Here is a 23,727-nt window from a genome sequence, read left to right as displayed (position 1 = left end):
TTTATATAAATTAAGGTAATTATTAGCTTTTATTTTGATGAGACATGAAAAAATGAAGAAGTTATGGAAGCACTCCTTAAATTAAGTGAAACATGCAGGAAAATAATTCATGCTTAATCTACTGCAAGATATAATTTAAAAAGCAGATAACAAATAACTATTTAAGCTTAAGCTAAAGTGAGAAAACAGAATTTTAACAGCTTATCTTATTACCTATCTCTTTAATTCCAGTACAGAATTTTTTAGGAGTTCATCATACAATAATTCAAATATCATGGTGTTTGGACATTTACCATTAATCAAATGAAATACACATCCCACTTTTCATTTCAAACTGTTACTGGAGATAGGTAAGGGAGGGTTGAAAAGGACCCTACCTCATATGCCTTAGATCTTGGTAAGGATACAAAGAAGAATCTGGGCTCTTACCTGTGGTAAAAACAAATTTATTAAGGAAAGGATAAGAATGAGCAGAATGAACAGAAAGAACACCTCAAGGGAGAGGTGAGTCAAACCAAGAGAGGCACTGGTCCCAGAATGATGAGTTAAGGGGATTTTCAAGACAAGGCTTCTATATATTCATGCATGTAGTTCAACATGGGTTGAGAGTTTTGATTGACAGTTACTAGTTACATAACAACAGGCTCTGTTGTGCCTGTCTGTCCCATAATTCAGTCTATCATGAATGTGTGTATCAGATGTGTGTAAGTATAGAATATTTATGAAGCCAGCTGCCTAAGGTCACTAGAGGACATAACTGTACATCAAGGGTGCATGTGCCAGAGTTGGAGAAGCCACTGTGGTTAATTTGTATCCACTGTATGCTTAGAGCCCACAGACCAGAGCTGGAAAAGTCTCTGTGGTTATTTTGTAGCATATCTACGAGCTCTCCAGGGTGGCAATGGGGTGAGTCTCAGGTGGGATTTAGAGATCTAGAAATCAGCTTGCATCCTTTTTAAATGGGCCACCCCTCCTTGTTCATGCCTAACTTCCTACCTAATAAAACTACCATTTTAAAATGTGTACCCCAACCCCCAACTGATTTATTTGTTTCTTTGAAAGTTACTAGAAGTGTGAAAAATAAAGGAAGTTCCAATATAATGAAATCCAAAGTATTTTAAATTGGATTAGAAAAAATATATTGTGATATATATATAGAAACACAGTTGACACACAAGTGAAATCAGATTTCACATTATTTTGTTTTCAATAACAGCACTGCCACTCACAATTTTCAGCACAGAGTTATTCTCTGCCAAAGTGTTTATTTGCTTTTATTGACAGGCTAAATGTGATCATGTTCACTTCACCCCAAAATCAGCTTGTGTTAAGAGAGACCACTGAAATATTTTCCCGGTCAGAGGTGGAATTTTTAGAACATTAGTTATCAGAGATATTACAAGAGTAAGCCTCTAGCTTCAGGTTTTGAAAATATAACTAATTTTGAACAGCAAGCTCCTTGCGACTTGGGTTATGGTTTTGTCAGATATGTCAGTGTATATGTCATTGAAATATAGAAATGATATTTGCATTCATTTAAGATAGTAATTTTGCATTTGCAAATAGCCTATTCATAATTGAAAGTGCCTGGACACAACAATATGAAGACATTTATAAAACTTAATCACTAAGAACAGTGGTTCTTTTTATTTATTTGTGTGTGCATATAGGAAAAGTGTGAATTGTTTTATTTACAATTTACAGTATATCCATTGGTATAACAATCTATTTTCTGTTGAAATTTATTGCATTCATTATGTTATTATCCCTGTAGTAGAATCACATTGTTTTATTCAGATTAGCTCACATGGTATTGTACAATCACTTAGGATAATCTGTTTGATTTTTGGAGTTAGGGTGAGAAAAAAGAATAGGACAAATTTGATACAGATGGCCCAAGATAAATGTACCAGTCTGACAATTTGTGCATAGGTCACATGGGCTAACAAACACTTTGGCCAATTTTCTAGTCCACATCCAGTTTGCAGTTGGCATGCTGCAGTTGGCATGCTGCAGTTGGCATAGAGATGAGATACAAAGCTCTTATAGACTGCTTCCTTCTCTGATGGCTTTGCATGTAAGCAGAATAAGCTGCTGTGCTTGTGGTGTGATATGTGGAGCTTTACTGTATCATTTCTAATGAGAACACAATTGTAGCTGTGGTTCATTGTCATGACAACAACATGATGCTTGTATCTGAGAATCAATACTAATTCTTGAGTCTATTTCTCTGCTGCTGAAGTTTTACAGGATTATAGAGAAAGAGCATGTAGTGCTGGGTGATGTAATAGAGTGCTATTTCCAATGCAACTATTAAAAATGCTTTTTTGATATTCTCTTTTTTTGTTACACAACTAGCATCTGATGCAATAAATATGCTGCAAGCTACTAGTTGACAAGGTGTGATGATAACCAAATATTAGCAGTAGAAATCTATCAGTGCCATGAGAAGCATTAGGTTACTGACTATAGCATGACATGTACAATACTATGGATATTCTGTTTTAAATCTACTTCCAAGACTCATTTTCTCTAGCAGTCCTTAGCTATTAGTTTGCCTTTTTGGTGTGCCTCTGAAAAAGACACACTGGTCAATAAATATTGCTTATGTCTTATGACAAAATTAAGAGGCATTTTCCATTATGTGACAGGTTCTTTCAATACTGTGAAATTACAGAGTGTGGATTCTTTGTTTTATCACTATCTATTAATTTGATTTTAAATAACATCAAAATTATACAGTGTCACTTAGGCATTTTTTTTCTTTTTCTGGACACTGTCTGGATTGGAAATTTATAGCAATATATGTATCAGTTCACTTCAGTTCAGGTCAGTCTCTCAATCGTGTCCAACTCTTTGCGACCCCACGAATTGCAGCATGCCAGGCCTCCCTGTCCATCACCAACTCCCGGAGTTCACTCAAACTCACGTCCATCGAGTTGGCGATGCCATCCAGCCATCTCATGCTCTGTCGTTCCCTTCTCCTTCTACCCCCAATCCCTCCCAGAATCAGGGTCTTTTCCAATGAGTCAACTCTTCACATGAGGTGGCCAAAGTATTGGAGTTTCAGCTTTAGCTGAAAGAACACTCAGGACTGATCTCCTTTAGAATGGACTGGTTAGATCTTCTTGCAGTCCAAGGGACTCTCAAGAGTCTTCTCCAACACCACAGTTCAAAAGCATCAATTCTTCGGCGCTCAGCTTTCTTCACAGTCCAACTCTCACATCCATACATGACTACTGGAAAAACCATAGTCTTGGCTAGACGGACCTTTGTTGGCAAAGTAATGTCTCTGCTTTTGAATATGCTATCAAGGTTGGTCGTAACTTTCCTTCAAAGGAGTAAGCATCTTTTAATTATTATTAATATAATTTTGCATACTTAAAGTTTTACTTAGTTTGTAGTTGAAATGTGTCAGTTGAAAACTAAAGATATTAAAAATAACACCACAAGTGATAGTCTAGGAGAGTGCTCACCAGGCAATTGGTGTTGTTTTTACTCATTTTACTCACTTCCCTGGTGGCTTAGATGATAAAGCGTCTGCCTACAATGTGGGAGACCTGGGTTCAGTATCTGGGTCAGGAAGATCTCCTGGAGAAGGAAATGCAACCCACTCCAGTATTCTTGCCTGGAAAATCCCTTGGACAGAGGAGCCTGGTAGGCTATAGTCCATGGGGTCGCAAAGAGTCAGACACAATTGAGCAACTATTTTTAGTCGCTTAGAAATATTGAAATTGCTAGAAACATAACTGCCATGTTTACCTAATCAAGTCTTTCAACCTTATATGTTGATGTCAGAATGTAATGATAAGGAATATTAATTCTTTTTAACTCCATTTTTTTAAATACAATTGTGAAATACATTTTATTTCCTGCTAAATTCAAAAGGTATTTGTGTAAGTTTTGTTTTTTCTGGGAAGTAGATACGGAGAGAGAGAATTGGAGGCACAAGTATATTGAGGAATAATATCAGAAAAGGAATAAGTGATATACAGGAGTGTATGAGGAAGCCCTCATACCACAAAGCATACTTGACAGTCTCTGCCAGCCCCAAGGAGATTCTGGAGCAAAGTTCAATCTTAGATTTAATGGCTAATTAAGCCCTGAAACAAAGGACTTGTATGGTCCTTGTCCCTTGTCTGGGAGCCACTTAAGAAAGACAGGGCTATAGTTACCACTGCTTTACTTAGTGATTGGCCAGGGTCTGTCCCAAGAAGGCACACCACTTAGCCAGACTCCTTAGAGCTATATAAGAGAGCATCTTCTTGAAAGGGGTCCTGTGTACATATGAGTTTCATTTTTTGTTCCTTTCTTCCTTCCTTCCTCCTTCTCTCTGTCTCAATCATATCTAATTATAAGTCCTAATTATACTTCCTTATTTCTCTGTTTCACTTTCACTTGGTTTCATTTGAAGGAAAAAAGACTTGCTACTAACTCTACTATATCTTTTCAATCAAAGCCTACACTGATTAATCATCTAAAGAGAAACTCTCCAAATGACCAAGAAAGCTAAACTACCTCACAAAGATTGTGCATTGACCAGTGAATAATGTATCATTAAGTTATAATTATCTTGTTCTGTTTCTTTGCAACATACATTTTTAATAATGTATAAATAATTTAAAGAAACCCATGAATATAGAAGCTAAATATTTGAAAAGAATTACCTGAACACATACTATTCTATCACAAATCTCACTTGTTCTAGCCATTCAAAGTTGGGAATACAGCTCTAAAATTGAAAATAATTCATGTCTTTATTACACTGCTTCGGTTAAAATCTGAGCCTCATTTTTTTCAATTCAACTGAAAGTATTCTTAGAAAATAAATCAGAGAAAAGTGGTACTTGAGTTGAGACACTGATTGTAGTGGTCTCAGAAGTGAGTAATATCATCATGATATTTTTAATGCCTTCTCACAGTGACAATAACAAAAAAGACTTACACCATGTATATTTTGTCCAACAAAATGTTGAAACTCACCAACAATTAAAAAAAACACTTTCATATCATTTATCTATTTGAGATAGGTAATTGGAAATAGATAGCTAGAAATGTTAAAACAAATATTTACTTCATTTAGACAAATTGTTTATGGAATTTGTATTCGTTTCTGTTAGAAAATATTTTCTAATATTTATTACTCAAAGTTTCTTGATTTATGTGTTAAAGTAGAACAGTATTTCCTCAAATAATATGTGATTTCTAGGGTGACTGAAATTTGTATTTTTTCATGCTAAACCTCTAGTATTTTGAGTAGCACCTATTCCATATTATCTACTTAATGAATACTCACTATGTTAATACTTTTATGAAGTCCACTTTATATTTTGACACATTGCTATTTTGCTTAGAATGATTAACTCAGTGTTAATGTTTTATGATTGGCCAACAACTCTGAATAACTACAGATAGTACTAGACCATGTGAAGGGTTGTAATAGAGCATTCCCAAATCTCAGTGTCTTAACCTAATAAAGGTTTATTTGTTACTCATGTTATATTCCAGTACAGGTCAATTAACTCCTCTACAAATGGTAACACAAGGGCTCCATGTTACTTATTGTATTGTCACCTTCATCCCAAGTTGCCTCTTACCTGAACAGCAGGGACAATATATCCATGTGATATTTAGCAACTATATACCCATTCTGCTGGCATTCCTTTGCCAGAAAATTTCATTGATATTGCTCTTCTACCTTCCAACAAGAGGAATGGGAAATATAATTGAGCTGTGTGCTCAAGAAAAAGGAATTGGATCTTGCTGAGGATTAATAATCACTGGACAGAAATATATTGTTCTTTGTTTTTAGAGAATTGTAATCTTTAAGTTTTGATATTATATTTTTAAACTATAATTTCAATATAAAATATAATAAAGCTGTGTTTTCAATCCCAAACCAGCTTAATTCTAAGAGAATCAAACACCACCCTGCTGGATAGAGGATAACATACAAAAATCAACAAATTTTGTATTTACTGTAAACCAATTAGAAAATATAGTTTCATTTTAAAAGCTCAGTAGAGTATAGCAACAAATATAAGGGACATAGACATGAATTTAATAAATGATATGAGTCATATGTAAAAATTATAAAATGCATTGAGGAAATTAAAAATTATTTGAGAGAGAAAGCATTTACATATATCATAAGATGCCATAAACATATCTAATGAAATCTATAGATCTGACAAATTTAATAAATACATTTAAGCTTACTCTTGAAACTTACAAGGTGATTGAAACATTTAGACAGAATATTAATGGAACCATGATTAGCAAGAAAACACTGGACACAATGGGAAGGGCACTTGATCTACCAGATATTGCACTTTTCTATAAAGCTAATTAATCAAAGTAGAGATAGAACATGTCAATTAATCAGAATATAGAATCTATGGATTCACATGTTTACAGGAAGTTCATATACAACTATAATAAAAGAACAAATAAATCTGGAAAGGAAAACTTTGTAAAAGCAAGTTATCTGTGTGAGTGTAGATTCTCCAGCACTCCTCAACAAAAGAGCAATTTAACTGAATAAGTTTTAGGTATGTCTGAAATATGGCTTTTCATCACCTAATGAGGATTATCACTACTTTATACGACGTAATTTTGTATATCTAACTTCAGATTATCCATTTAGTATTAGTGCTCTTTATTTACATTATCATAGCAAGTCTTGCGCCAGAAACTTGTCATGTCTTTTGTAATGTGCCCGCAGTTTACACACTATGCTTCAACATTCCTTGAGGAATATTTTTCTCCCTTAAAGGAGACATCAGAGAGAATAGTTCAGAGGTCTGTACTGTGATATTTGACTTACATATACCTCTTGGTGTTTCTGAAACTTCTTTCTTAAACAGTGAACTGAAATAACAGTGTTTTGTCATAAAGCGTAATTACATATAAAAATAATGTAAAATAAATGAAAACTGTAAACAAATATTTTTAAATATCTATATGCTAACAGCAAGAAAATGGCATTGTTTTGTCTAAAAGTGAATTCTAATGTATATGTCTACTTAGCCATTAATTCTCTATAGTTAGATCAATTAAGAATAAAAATAAGTTTTATTTTCACTTATTTCTACTTTCAGATACTATCTTTATGTAGATTTCAGCTTCAAACCTCCATTATCTTCCTTCTGTCTAAAGAACCTACCTAAATCACCCCTCTGTTCTTTCATGTTGTCTACTTTTTCCATTAAAGTTATTAGCATATTGGTCATAAGTTTTTGTGTCTTTGTTAGTTTTGTTTTGGCTATCCATGTGGAAAGACTCGAGATCTCTTCAAGAAAACTAGAGATACCAAGGGAACATTTCATGCAAAGATGGGCTGAATAAAGGACAGAAGTGGTATGGACCTAAGAGAAGCAGAAGATATTAAGTAGAGGAGGCAAGAATACACAGAAGAACTCTTTAATTGTATTTTTGGAGTACTTTATTTTGCTATTTTTTAAAGTTATATAATTAAATTAATAATTTTGCAAAAAAAAAAAAAAAAAAAGATCTCCATGACCCAGATAATCACGATGGTGTGATCATTCACCTAGAGCCAGACATCCTGGAATGTGAAGTCAAGTGGGCCTTAGGGAGCATCACTACGAACAAAGCTAGTGGAGGTGATGGAATTCCAGTGGAGCTATTTCAAATCCTGAAAGATGATGCTGTGGAAGTGCTGCACTCAATATGTCAGCAAATTTGGAAAACTTAGCAGTGGCCACAAGACTGGAAAAGCTCAGTTTTCATTTCAATCTCTAAGAAAGGCAATGCCAAAGAATGCTCAAACAACTGCACAATTGCACTCATCTCACATGCTAAGTAAAGTAATGCTCAAAATTCTCCAAACCAGGCTTCAGCAATATGTGAACCATGAACGTCCAGATGTTCAAGCTGGTTTCGAAAAGGCAGAGGAACCACAGATCAAATTGACAAAATCCAATGGATCATTAAAAAGGCAAGAGAGTTCAGAAAAAAAACATCTATTTCTGCTTTACTGACTATCCCAAAGCCTTTGACTGTGTGAATCACAATAAACTGTGGAACATTCTGAAATAGATGGGAATACCAGACCACCTGACCTGCCTCTTGAGAAATCTGGATGCAGGTCAGGAAGCAACATTAGAACTGGACAGGGAAAAACAGACTATTTCCAAATAGGAAAAGGAGTATGTCAAGGCTGTATATTGTCACCCTGCTTATTTAACTTATATGGAGAGTACATCATGAGAAACGCTGGGCTGGAAGAAGTACAAGCTGGAATCAAGATTGCCAGGAGAAATATCAATAACCTCAGATATGCAGATGACACCACTCTTATGGCAGAAAGTGAAGAACTACTTAAGAGCCTGTTGATGAAAGTGAAAGAGGAGGGTGAAAAAGTTGGCTTAAAACTCAAATACAGAAAACTAAGATCATCGCATCCAATCCCATCACTTCATGGCAAATAGACGGGGAAACAGTGGAAACAGTGGCTGACTATTTTTGGGGGCACCAAAATCACTGCAGATGGTGACTGCAGCCAAGAAATTAAAAGATGCTTACTCCTTGGAAGGAAAGTTATGACCAACCTAGACAGTATATTCAAAAGCACAGACATTACTTTGCCAACAAAACTCCTTCTAGTCAAGGCTGTGGTTTTTCCAGTAGTCATGTATGGATGTGAGAGTTGAACTATAAAGAAAGCTGAGCTCCAAAGAATTGATGCTTTGAACTGCGGTGTTGGAAAAGACTTTTGAGAGTCCCTTGGACTGCAAGGAGATCAAACCAGTCCATCTGAAAGGAGGTCAGTCCTGAGTGTTCATTGGAAAGACTGATGCTGAAGCTGAAACTCCAGTACTTTGGCCACTTGATGGGAAGAGCTGACTTATTTGAAAGACCCTGATTCTGGGAAAGATTGAAGGCAGGAGGAGAAGGGTATAACATAGGATGAGATGGTTGGATGGCATCACCAACTCAATGGACATGAGTTTGGGTGAACTCTGGGAGTTAGTGATGGATAGGGACTCCTGGAGTGCTGTGGTTCTTGGGGTCATGAAGAGTCAGACGTGACTGAGTGACTGAACTCAACTGAACAGTGCTAATTCCACCATTCTAGACACATCTGACTCTGGTTCTGATGCTTGCCCAGTTTCTTCAACCTGTTTTCTTTACCATTCATTTTGCCTTGTAATTTTTAGTTGAAAAGAGGCAAGCCATACTCTCTTAATTAAAAGAGGTTAGGACCTTTAAATTTTAGAAGGACAGAATTTATACCATAGCACTTTTTATTTCAGTTTTTTTTTAATCCCAACATACTTTCTCATTCAGTTCAGTTTAGTCACTCAGTCGTGTCCAGCTCTTTGTGACCCAATGAATTACAGCATGCCAGATCTCCCTGTCCGTCACCAACTCCCAGAGTTCACTCAGACTCACGTCCATCGAGTCAGCGATGCCATCCAGCCATCTCATCCTCTGTCATCCCCTTCTCCTCCCGCCGCCAATCCCTCTCAGCATCAGTCTTTTCCAATGAGTCAACTCTTCCCATGAGGTGGTCAAATTACTGGAATTTCAGCTTTAGCATCATTCCTTCCAAAGAACACCCAGGACTAATCTCCTTCAGAATGGACTGGTTGGATCTCCTTACAGTCCAAGGGACTCTCAAGAGTCTTCTCCAACACTACACTTCAAAAGCATCAATTCTTCAGCGCTCAGCTTTCTTCACAGTCCAACTCTCACGTCCATACATGACCACTGGAAAAACCATAGCCTTGACTAGACGGACCTTTGTTGGCAAAGTAATGTCTCTGCTTTTCAATATGCTGTCTAGATTGGTTATAACTTTTCTTCCAAGGAGTAAGTGTCTTTTAATTTCATGGCTGCAATCAGCATCTGCAGTGATTTTAGTGCCCAAAACAATAAAGTCTGGCACTATTGCTACTGTTTTCCCATCTAGTTCCCATGAAGTGATGGGAACAGATGCCGTGATCTTCGTTTTCTAAATGTTGAGCTTCAAGCCAACTTTTTCACTCTATTCTTTCATTTTCATCAAGAGGCTTTTTAGTTCCTCTTCAGTTTCTGCCAAAAGGGTGGTGTCATCTGCATATCTGAGGTTTTTGATATTTCTCCTGGCAATCTTGATTCCAGCTTGTGCTTCTTCCAGCCCAGCGTTTCTCATGATGTACTCTACATATAAGTTAAATAAGCCGGGTGACAATATACAGCCTTGACATACTCCTTTTCCTATTTGGAATCAGTCTGTTATTCCATGTCCAATTCCATCTCTTTCAGAATTTTCCACAGTTTATTGTGATCCACACAGTCAAAGGCTTTGGCATAATCAATAAAGTAGGAATAGATGTTTTTCTGGAACTCTCTTGCTTTTCCATGATCCAGAGGATGTTGGCAATTTGATCTGTGGTTCCTCTGCCTTTTCTAAAACCAGCTTGAACATCTGGAAGTTCACAGTTCATGTATTGCTGAAGCCTAGCTTGGAGATTTTTGAGCATTACTTTACTAGCATGTGAGATGAGTGCAATTGTGTGGTAGTTTGAGCATTCTTTGGCATTGCCTTTCTTTGGAATTGGAATGAAATCTGACCTTTTCCAGTCCTGTGGCCACTGCTGAGTTTTCCAAACTTGCTGGCATATTGAGTGCAGCACTTTCACAGCATCATCTTTCAGGATTTGAAATAGCTCACCTGGAATTCCATCACCTCCACTAGCTTTGCTACCCCACGCCCGAGGCCAGGGGTGGTGGCCGAAAGGAGCTACCCCATGCCTGAGGCTAGGGGCGGCCAGGAGGAGCAACCCCATGTCCAAGGAGCGGTGGCTACATGGGCACAGGATGGCCTGGAGGAGCTATTCCATTTTCAAGGTCAGGAGGGGCGGCAGTGAGGAGATACTCCTCATCTAAGGTAAGGAGCAGCAGCTGCATTTTGCTGGAGCAGCCATGAGGAGATACCTCATGTCCAAGTTAAGAGAAACCCAAGTAAGATGGTAGGTGTTGCAAGAGGGCATCAGAAGGCAGACTCACTGAAACCATAATCACAGAAAACTAGTCAATCTAATCACACTAGGACCAAAGCCTTGTCTAACTCAATGAAACTAAGCCATGCCCGTGGGGCCACCCAAGACGGGTGGGTCATGGTGGAGAGGCCTGACAGAATGTGGTCCACTGGAGAAGGGAATGGCAAACCGCTTCAGAATTCTTGCCTTGAGAACCCCACAAACAGTATGAAAAAGCAAAATGATAGGATACTTTCTCATTAGTCCATAAATAACTTTAGTGGGTATTATACTGCCTCCGGGATCTTACTGTATTATGGCATAAGAACCTTCACAATATTTTCTCTACCAATACCAATTTTTCTCTTACATTTTCAATTCTGTTTTTCCTTTAATTTCTCTGGAGTTTTAGGTGTTGACACTGATCTTTTGATATCTCTACATTTGTTAGCTTCATTTTATTTCAAATTACTAACTTCACCAAAATGCGATAAAGTTGTGCTGTGCTTCGTTGCACAGTCATGTCCAACTTTTTGCAGTTCCATAGGCTATAGCCCACCAGGTCCCTCTGTCCGTGTAATTTTCCAAGTAAGAATACTAGAGCTGATTGTCATTTCCTACTCCAGGGGATCTTTCCAACTTAGGGATCAAATCCAGGTCTGTTGCATCTCCTCCATTGGCAGGCAGATTCCTTACCATAGCACCACTTGAGAAGCCCTGGTATGTGTTAACTCTGAGCCTTTGATAGAGCCACGTTTGTTAATTTTATAATTTCAAATTCCTGATTTTTATATCAAATTTTTCATTATTTCAGTTTGTTAAAGTGGAGTGAGGTTAGATTGTTTAAACAATAGTGTAAAGTTAATTCTAGTCAGGCATTGTAATATTTAGGCAAGTAAGGGAACCTCAAATTGCTAGGAATAGAGTGTCTATTACTGTCAGTGCCTCTTAAACGATGCTCCATTGTCCATCATACCAAGCTTTCTGTTCACTAAAATATAACAATGATGATTCTTTAAAAAAAAAAAAAACAAAAACAAAAAAACTATTGTATATATTTCATTAATTACTTATTTTTCACTTTTTGTTAAACCTTAGCAGTTATTTCTTAACAGTCAAGTCAAAAAGTATTTATTACTTTTTTTTCTTCCTATCACAATTATTTGATGTCAAGTTGGATTTCCAACATTTGGAATATGTATATTTTAGAAACATAACTGAGTCTCCACACCACTGTAAGTTTGATTAACATATTCACAAAGCTTGAATTAGACTGTTTGCCAGGAATCAAAATCAAAATATATTTTGATATTTCAGACACTTTGAGAGGTGCTTGCATCTTCAAATTTAGTTAAAGTATTTAGCCTATGGTTACTTACCATATTTTAATAAAGTACTGGGTATTATTTTGCAAATAGATCACAGAGTTAGCATTTTTCGCTTATGATATATGTGAATTTGACACTCAAGTTTCCTTTGTTTCAAAGACAGTCCAGAGAACACCTTGAAAATATAGGCAATTTAAAATGAAGCTCTTCCCATAAAAAGAGAAGCTCTGAATGGACAAATCTCAATGTCATTTCAGAGTTACCAGCAATGAAAGGGGATATACTGAAGGCCTTTCCCTGTCTTTCAGTAGTGAAGAGAGCTATAGGTTGGTTTACACCCTGACTGCTTCATTTACAATTCAATTAGGATGAATGTCTCTGGAGGCAAATACTGTGAACAGCATTTCTAGATTCTTTTATAAAGATGCCTACCAGATAATGCAGCTTCAGTTTCAGGAGTTAGGTTCCTAGGGAATTATAGGTAGGCTAGGGATAATTATAATCCCTTTGAATCATTTCAGTGCATGCATGAAGTACTTCAAGCCAGCTTATTCGTCACTCTTGAAACACTGACAAAATGCTTAAGGGTCTACTTCTTTACTAAGGTGAAACCAAAAAAGTCACTATTCTCTAAGGTTCGGGGTAATATTGTGCCTTGGTAGGTCAGTTTTTAACTGCTAGTGCTTATTATCTGTAAACAAAATCATGCATTAGTTACTGTGCTTATGCAGCATGGTGTTTTATATGTAAACATGAAGTTACATCAGGGAGAGAAAACACACTGCTAAGATGTTAAAGTTATTAGATAGCATGCTCTTAATATTACTTTTATAAATATCATTATTCTGAAGATTGTATCTCTCCCTGAAAATTCTGTTCATACTTAAGGTTACCAATACTGAGATAGTCACACTTGCAAAATAACAGCTATTGTTTGAAATTTATATATCCAATTTATTACTTAGTGAAATAATATATCTACTACTAATACATTCATATTGTACTAATGTTAGTTTATTGTATAATGCACTTTCTTGCAGTAGCATATACTGGTATAACATATAGTAGATAATGTAAAATCATTTGGTGGCACAGTTTTAATAGATCAGAATTTCTCTGAACTTCCATTGGCCTTTAGTCTGACATTACAAATTAAAATCAGTGGAACTTCACTGATTTTCCTGAAATAAATTATGAATGTTCTGAAAGTTAGACTTTCAACAGATACTTCAAAATATGTTTGTATGTTAAATGTATACTAGAAATAATTGAAAAATTAAACAGTATCAAATTAGTTTATTTATATGAAAACTTCAATTTTTCAAATTGGAAATGAAGTTGGAGTGATTCTAGCAACTCCAGAGCTTTCTAATATCATTTCTCACCAAAGCTCAGATCACCTTTAAATGAAATGCTTATAAAAAACACTAAAGTGCTCTTAGTCATTTTCAAGCAGTATGTACAACATTGCCCAGAATTTGAACTCTTCCAGATTTTATTTCCAATAAATTTAAACTGCTTTGTATAGTGAAGTGTAATTTAAAATTATTGAAGTGCTCCCAGAGTAAAGTACCCATAAAAATGTAAAGCCTTTCAGTGATTTTAATCACTATGCACACTTTAGAATCATTTCAACACATAAAATCCTTTGATTTTTAGTTTCCATTGCTTTAATTTGAAAGTATGAAAAATGCCAAACCAAAATAGCATTTATAATCAATGAAAATTGTAAGTAACCTGAATTTCACAATTGACATAAAGAGTTGAATATGAGAAATATAGCTATTATTGATAGGGGGAAAATTAGCAACCTTTATAACAATTATCTATAATACTATTTTAAATACCCTTGTCAGACAAGATTGAATTAACTATTATAGTATGTTTCTATAATGCACCAATAGTTTACTTTTCCTATTTTACACATTCCATGTCCATGTGGAAAATTGATGGTGACTGCTTATATATACCCAAAAGTGTTGCTGTTAAGATTTGAAAGCAACCTGAATTGGTTTAAGATTGTAAAAATATGTTATTCAATTACATTTAAAAATCTTCAAAGAATGACCCATGAGGACCATAAAGCTATTTAAAAATGTTGGATACCAGAAAACCCCTATTTTGATCCTAACACAGGTAATATTTTATTGTTTTAGCTAAAAACTTAGAATATTACATATATGAAGAAGTAGAATTGATATGGTTGATAGTATAAACAATTAAGAGTGATATAATTCTGATATTAAAGGAGGCAAATAAATAACATGCCTCTGTATGCCCAAGTTATGAACTAAATGAGAAACTGGATCAGAAAAAGGTAGAGGTGAAATTAAATGTGTACCTTATTAGTGATTTTCTGTAGGCAAGGGGGTTTTATAATACTAGGTCTGAGAATTAAATAGAGTTATAAATGTATTTAAGGGGAAGTTAAAATAAGTTATTCCTCAGGAACTGGTGCTTTCCCAATGGGCCTGAGGGAAAAGCAGAATATATGGCCTTTCAGGCCTTTCTAGCTTTAATAAAAGGAGGAAAAAGGTTTGTATTTTTTTGTGAAGAATTCTTTTCCAACTAATCAATGAATTAAAATGAACTGACACATTTTCTGGACAGAATAAAGTTAAGAGTGGATAGATGATGAAATGTTATACTACTAAGGAAACATCAGTAATGGGATATGAGCATTCAGCCTTACTATGAGAGAATATATCAAAGTAGAGCAACCTATAAATATGAATTTATCTCCACAAAAATAATAGGTCAATGTAAATTATTGTAAATAAATGTAAACAATGTAAATAAATGCCAGGAAGTCCAATGTAATATTTAAAGGTGAAATAAAGTTATATATAAAATACCTCCATTATCATTAATTATAGAAAAAGGCAAATTATATAAAATAAAATATAAAAACTTGGAAAGTCTGATAAAAATAATTTAGGTGGCAAAATTTTATCTTGGGAAAAGAAAATAAATCAAATTATTGACTAAAATATCAGAAAATTTAAAACTATAGTAAATCCACTAAATATTATTATCTATACAAAATTCAGTCTTTTCTTATACCAGCAACGTGTTTAGAGAATACATGGTAAAAGCCATCTGTTTATCAATTGTGACAAATATAAAAAAATTTTTTTCTTTTAAAAGGTGTCTATTAGATAAGACTAAAGTGTTATCAGTCAAGTCTGACTCTTTACAACCCCATGGACTGTAGCGAGGCAGGCTCCTCTTTCCATGGGATATCCTGGCAAGAATACTGGAGTGGGTTGCCATTTCCTACTCCAGGGAATCTTTCTGACCTAGGGATCGAACCTGAGTCTCTTGCATCTCCTGCATTGATAGCCGGATTCTTTACCAATGCAGATACCATTAGATAAACATGTACCTGAATCAAACCTAATTAGCTTTGTTTTTATGTATATATTCATGTAAATATAGAATATGTCAAAACTGTATCTAAATAAAATCTGTATCTTTCTTTTTCATATGAAATTTAAGTAAACTGAACCTGTCAATTTAAAAAAAGCTAACGTTTTATTGTGTGAAATTCTAATTACATGAAGTATCAGGAAGGGGACATAACAACTTTATTTGAAATTTTCATTAATCTTATTAATGAAGACAAAGTTTCTCCCTGAAATTCTGGTTGCTCTTTAGCAGTGAAAGCCCTCTCTATTTCATGCATCATCCTAATTTCAACTATAAATTCTACAATTTAAAAAATAATGAACTAAAAACAAAACTATCAAAGAATGTTGGAATGTAAGCAAATTTGTCTTATTTTAAAGGTTGGTCAGAATTTGGAGAAGTAACTGTCATGATCGTGATTTTTTACTATTTTTCTTTCCTGTCCTGTTTCTCCCCCACTCATGGAGTAATGAAGTATAGATAGCTATCACTCAGCATAGAAACTCTGCTGACCAAAAATACTAGCAAAGACACTTGATGAACCATAGTAGAAAATGAGATTCCAGATGGAGCTGGGAAGAAGATTCTCTGATTCTGTGTATGAACTGGCGCAAATCTTAACACAATCCCTGAAACATATATTTTCATGATCCAGCTAAACGAACATAAAACACTTAAAGAAAGTTAATTTAAATTTGAACTACTAGCTGCAAAAGCAAGATAGAACTTGTAGTAATTGGTTGAACCTAGCTAGGCTGATTGCTGAAACAAATACATCAACATTCTCTAGGTGGCTATAAAGAATATGTGTGTATACAATATGACATTAAGTAGAATATATCACAGATATGACTTGACATTAAAAGAATTAGAAAAACATGACTGATTCTCAAGGGAAAATATAATTATGAGCTGTTAACACTATGAAGACCCAGAGAATGGAATCATCGAAGACTTTAATGTTGGTATTTAACTATGCTTCATGATGTAAAGGAAAACATACTTGAGTTGAATGAAACAAAAATAATAATATAACTGAGATAAATAAATAAATGGTACAAAAGAACTGGATAAAAGTTTTGTAAGTAGAAAATACAGTATCTGAAATTAAAATTTCCACTAATTAACATAATAACCATAGGGAGATGACAGCGGAAAGAAACCCTGAACCTGAAGAAAGAGCAATAGAAATTATCCACAAAAAAACCCTGAGAATAAAGTGAAATTTTCCAGAGGAAAAATAAGTGTCTCAGAAACCTGTGGGACAGTATTACATATGTGTAATCTGAGTACTAGATGGGAAGACCAGGACATATTTTAAAAAATAATGTATAAAAATATCCAAATGCAGTGAATGGCATACATTTATAACTTTAAACATCTCAGAATATTTCAAGTGGATAAGTACCAAGGCAACCATGTTAATATTCATAAAATCAAAATGCTGAAAGACAAATAAAAATCTTTAAAACAAGTAGATAAAAATTAATGTTGATTTATGGCAAAACCAATACATGATTGTAAAGTAAAATAAAAAGAAAAAAAAGAAAATGATATATAAAGACATTTTGAATGGTGGCTTAGAAGCCATAAGACTAGAAGATAGTGACGTATCATCTTCAAAGTTTGGATGGAGAAGGAAAAAGAAAAAGAGAACAAATTCACTTTGAGAGGTAGTATATGTCAAACAACGAGTTAGCATATGCAACTTAGAGTGGATATACTAAGTTCAGGAAAAAGAGACTTCAGTAAAAAATATTACCAGAGATAAAAAGCATTATTTCATAGTGATAAAAGGGAAAATTCATCAGAAAAGCAAAAGTGATCAATTATGACCAACCTAGATAGCATATTGAAAAGCAGAGACATTACTTAGCCAACTAAGGTCCGTCTAGTCAAGGCTATGGTTTTTCCAGTGGTCATGTATGGATGTGAGAGTTAGACTATGAAGAAAGCTGAGTGCTGAAGAATTGATGCTTTTGAACTGTGGTGTTGGAAAAGACTCTTGAGAGTTCCTTGGACTGCAAGGAGATCCAACCAGTTCATTCTAAAGGAGATCAGCCCTGGGGTGTACTTTGGAAGGAATATTGCTAAAGCTGAAACACCAGTACTTTGGCCACCTCATGCAAAGAGTCGACTCGTTGGAAAAGACTCTGATGCTGGGAGGGATTGGGGGCAGGAGGAAAAGGGGACGACAGAGGATGAGATGGCTGGATGGCATCACTGACTCGATGGATGTGAGTTTGAGTGAACTCGGCCAGATGCTGATGGCCAGGGAGGCCCGGTGTGCTGCGATTCATGGGGTCGCAAAGAGTTGGACATGACTGAACAACTAAACTGAACTGACTGATGTACCAAATAATGAATACTAATAACTGATGTTGAGGCTGAAGCTCCAGTACTTCGGCCACCTGATGCGAAGAACTGAATCATTGGAAAAGACCCTGATTTGGGGAAAGATTGAGAGTAGGAAGATAAAGGGATGACAGAGGATGAGATGGTAGGATGGCATCACCGACTTGACAGACATGTGTTTAAGCAGGCTCCGGGAGTTGGCGATGGACAGGGAAGCCTGGCGTGCTACAGTCCACGGGGTCACAAAGAGTCAGACATGACTGAACGACTGAACTGAACAATGTCAATAATAAAAACAATAAATAAATAAAAGACATATATCTGAAGAATTCCTTGTTTTAATTTACATTTTTAGAACAATGCCTCTGAAGACTACAGAATACACATTCTTTTCAAGTGCAAATGTATCTTTACCAAGCTAGACCATTCACTGAACCAAAAATCTAATATTGATGAATTTAAAGGGATGTAAAGTATATATATATTTTTTTTCTTTTTTTTCTGAATTCTTTTTTTAATTTTATTTTATTTATTTATTTATTTATTTTTTAAATTTTAAAATCTTTAATTCTTACATGTGTTCCCAAACATGACCCCCCCTCCCACCTCCCTCCCCACAACATCTCTCTGGGTCATCCTCATGCACCAGCCCCAAGCATGCTGCACCCTACGTCAGACATGGACTGGCGATTCAATTCTTACATGATAGTATACATGTTAGAATTCCCATTCTCCCAAATCATCCCACCCTCTCCCTCTCCCTCTGAGTCCAAAAGTCTGTTATACACATCTGTGTCTTTTTTCCTGTTTTGCATACAGGGTCGTCATTGCCATCTTCCTAAATTCCATATATATGTGTTAATATACTGTATTGGTGTTTTTCTTTCTGGCTTACTTCACTCTGTATAATTGGCTCCAGTTTCATCCATCTCATCAGAACTGATTCAAATGAATTCTTTTTAACGGCTGAGTAATACTCCATTGTGTATATGTACCAAAGCTTTCTTATCCATTCATCTGCTGATGGACATCTAGGTTGTTTCCATGTCCTGGCTATTATAAACAGTGCTGCTCTAACCACAAAGAAATATAATTAAAAGTCTGTAATTTAAGAAAGCCCCAAATATCTGGAAATTAAGGAAGTTACTTATAAATTATCTCTCAGATAAAGAGGGAATTTCTAAATGCAAACTCCATGAAATTAGAGTTTAGTTTACACATTGCTTTGTCTCCAGCAAGGACAAAAATGTCCGGCATATAGTAAGCACTGAACAGTTATTTCCACAAGAAATGCCAAAGAGTAGAGGGACAGAAAATAATTAAGTAATAAGTCACCTTTTTTTGAGAAATAAATGCAGAACGGGTTGTCATAAAGGATGTAACAAACTGTGGCATGAGCTAGGATCTCAGTAGTCGTTAAATAAATGCAGAACGGGTTGTCATAAAGGATGTAACAAACTGTGGCATGAGCTAGGATCTCAGTAGTCGTTGGTCTCTCCCTGAGGAGAGAGACAGTCTTAATGGTTAAGAATATATTTGTGCAATTTATGTCTGATGCAGGATACAGGATGCTTGGGACTGGTGCAATGGGATGACCCAGAGAGATGTTATGGGGAGGGAGGTGGGAGGGGGGTTCATGTTTGGGAACACGTGTACACCTGTGGTGGATTCTTGTCAATGTATGGCAAAACCAATATAGTATTGTAAGGTAAAATAAAGTAAATAAATAAATAAATAAATAAAGAATATATTTGTGAGTGAATAGCCTGGTGTCCAGCTGTTAGGACTTGGTTCTTTCACTGTTGAGAGTACCAGTTTCAATCCCTGGTCTGGTTAGGAAACTAAAATCCTATAAACCATACAGCATAGGCAAATATATATATCAGTTCAGCTCAGTTGCTGAGTCATGTCCAACTCTTTGCAACCCCATGAATCGCAGCACTCCAGGCCTCCCTGTCCATCACCAACTCAACTCCCAGAGTTTACTCAAACTCATGTCCATTGAGTCGGTGATGCCATCCAGCCATCTCATCCTCTGTTGTCCCCTTCTCCTCCAGCTCTCAATCCCTCCCAGCATCAGGGTCTTTTCCAATGAATCAACTCTTTGCATGAGGTGGCCAAAGTATAGGAGTTTCAGCCTCAGCATCAGTCCTTCCAGTGAACACCCAGGACTGGTCTCCTTTAGGATGGACTGGTTGGATCTTCTTGCAGTCCAAGGGACTCTCAAGCGTCTTCTCCAACACTACAGTTCAAAAGCATCAATTCTCAACTCTCATGTCCATACATGACCACTGGAAAAACCATATTCTGGGAGATAGTGAAGGACAGGGAAGCTTGGTGTGTTGCAGTCCATGAGGTCGCAAAGAGTCAGACATGACTGAGTGACTGAACAACAGTGATAAACAAGGTCTGATATCCAACCACAAAGAAGAAAAGAATTTAAGTTCTTATATCTCATTTTATGATATGATTCATCATCTAATGCTTAATTTTGAAGGGCCTAAAGTTCGCTAGGGCTTCCCTTGTGGCTCATTGGCAAAGACTCCACGTACAATGCAGGAGTCACATGTTCTATCCCTGGGTCTGGAAGATCCCCTCAAGAAAAATGGCAACCCACTCCAGTGTTCTTGACCGAGTAATCGCAAGGACAGAGGAACCTGAAGAACTATGGTCTATAGTCTATGGGTTGTAAAAGAGTCGTACACAACTTACCAACTAAACAACAATAAAAGTTCACTAAGGTCATGCAGATATAAAATTGTATATACAGTACACAACTTTTCAGGAAACTTGAGGAGAAGACATAAGGATATTTTATGTAGACTAATCTGAAGTAGTAATATGAAGTCTGGCACAAAATGCTTATCTTCAAGGAAAAAAGATTCACTTTCAAAAATACAACATAAATTAGAGGTTGCTTGTGTGCCCAGTAGACTGCAAAGAACACAGTGGTTATTATCTAACAGCAGGCAGGTTCCATCTTTTATAAACTCGCATTTTCTTTCTCTTCTTATTGAGCAGAATAAGAATATGTGAAAACAGGAGTGTGGGAAGGGATAAACACTGTCTTATGCTTATTTTATTAATTTTAAAGTATATATTTTGAAAGTACTTTAAAGATTGATATTTCCCCCTGATTCAGAATAGACTTCCAATGATGTCAGTGATATAAATCTATAAAATATTAATAAACTATAAAAAGCATGGCCTAAAGATCCTTGAAATTGTGTTGTGATTTATTTAGTAAGATATTAAATAGTTCTGCCCATCACTCTAAGAGTCTATTGGAGAAAATAGAAAATATACTAACCTGAAATCGTTTGTAAAGTATTGTGGGAGTGGAGTATATGTATAATTCAGTCTAGAAAACCAACATCTTTTACTCAGATGCTAGTAGAAGGAAGTAAAGGGAGATTTTGGTCAAAGGAAGAGCATAAAGTAAGGAATGAAACCTGAAGAAATTATTGAGCTAGGTAAAATGCAATTACACTTCAGATTCATAAGTATGGGAAGGGGAGAGCAAGGAGTGATGCTATAAAGCCATGAGATAAGAGAGTGCAAGATAAAAACAGGCTCTAGTGGATGCCCTAAGAATTCCCCCCTCCCCGCCCCGCACCGAGGGCAATCGGAAAGGGCTGAAAGAATGTAAGGGGGAAAGAATGTAATGATTTGTGTTTAGCAGAAAAGATGGTCAGTGAAATGGAGAATAGAGTGAAGTAGTAGTAAGACTTAGAATACAAAGATTAGAAAGATTAGCTGAATTTCATCAATGATTACAAAAATGATGGAAAGATAGAAATTAATATTATCAATCTAGTCTATTATTTAGAAAAATAAATGTTTCTAATTCACCAAGTGAAAGAACCAGAGAAATGGAGTTAAAAATGATTAACAATATGTATTCACTAGTATCCCTTGATTGAACATATAGCAACTTAAGGAAAAGGAAAAATTTGAGTAGTGCTGTAAGACTTCTTGCTTGTAGACTAAGAGGATAGAAATAAGTAATATAAGAAATCACTGGAAACAGTTTTTGTGTATGTCATGAAGGAGAATGCCATTCAGAACAAACTGTATTTAAATACTTGTGAACAATGTATGGAAAAATATCTTTATGCAACAGGAATATTGTGGCTTAGTGGAACAGTCTGGACTGAACAAAAAGGCTTTGGAATGGTATGTTATCTTAAACTAGGTTAATACAGACAAATATTCTTGTTCAATTAAAAAATTATAAACTGAGATAATTTACTCATTAGAAGATAAGTAATTTTATTTTCTTACACAAAAGAAAGTGATGTATATTTGTATACACATATATGTGTTGGAGGATTCCCTGGTGGCTCAGTGGTAAGGAATCTATTTGCAGTGCAATAGCCGCAGGAGACATGGGTTCGATCCCTGGGTTGGGAAGATCCCCTCGAGGAGGGCACAGCAACCCACTCCAGTATTCTTGCCTGGAGAGCCCCATTGACAGAGGAGCCTGGCAGGCTACTGTCCATGCGGTCACAAAGAGTCAGACTTGACTGAAGTGACTTAGCATAGATATATGTGTGTGTGTGTGATGCTACTTTAAAATAATTGCTTATTTTTTTACTTATGTCTCTATTTTTATTCTGTTATTTTACTCACCAAAACCTATTTCTATAACAATATATAGGGACTCTTTCACAGGCACTTTACCTTATAATTTACTAAACTTCAGAGCCAGAGACAATTGTCTCGAAAAATCGATTATAATTCTGCCATTTTTCCTTCATATATTCCTTTGCTTTTCCCATGTTCTTTTCATATCCAAAGTAAAGTTCCTTGTAATGCACTCAGGGTTTGTCATAATCTGTGCCCTCACTTCATATGTGACCTTCTGTTATGACACTTTTCCAAATGCTAACTTCGCTCTAGCAATGGTAATTCATTACATGATTTTACTTTGCCAGGTTCCTTCACATCTATGTATTTTCACAGGCCCATGCCTAGTCACATTCTATCTAGTTAGTGACAATTTAACTTACAATGCTGTTTAAGATTTACTTTAATGTCATTACTTTCTCTGCATATTCCATGCATTTTTGGCATGGCTGCCAATCCTCTTTGCTGCCAGAAATTTAAAAATATGTCTTTTGTAAAATAGAAAGAAGAGAGAATGAAAAGGAGAAAGAAGAGGGAGAGAAGGGGATGAAAGTAAAAGAGGAAAGCTCTGACTCTGAATTATATTGTTCATATTCAGATATGGTTTCATACTGGGATACAATAATATATATTAGTTAAATTGATGAATCACTTTTTAAAGTGATTTGATTTTTAGATTTATTCTTAAGCATTTAAATAGCATTACATTGAAGAATCTATCAATTTCAAAAACAGCCTTTGCACATAGAGATGGGCCAGATTATTATATTTTATTGAAGTCTGAAGCATGAAAGATATCTAGTTCCTTCTCATTTTAACCTAGCAAAGACTATTCCACAGAATTTTTTATTATAGTATTTGTTTTATTCATCTCTCTCACCAACTGGAATTCTACTTTATTGAAAGTTGAATGTTAGAAACATCTTTATTTTGTTGCAGTCCTGAGGAGCCAGAGAGCCTCTTGGTGAAAGTGAAAAGGAGAGTGAAAAAGTTGGCATAAAGCTTAATATTAAAAAAGC

The sequence above is a fragment of the Ovis canadensis genome, chromosome 16 (genome assembly GCF_042477335.2).
Source record: "Ovis canadensis isolate MfBH-ARS-UI-01 breed Bighorn chromosome 16, ARS-UI_OviCan_v2, whole genome shotgun sequence".
In the NCBI taxonomy this organism is placed as follows: Eukaryota; Metazoa; Chordata; class Mammalia; order Artiodactyla; family Bovidae; genus Ovis; species Ovis canadensis.
This window is presented reverse-complemented; position numbering follows the sequence as displayed.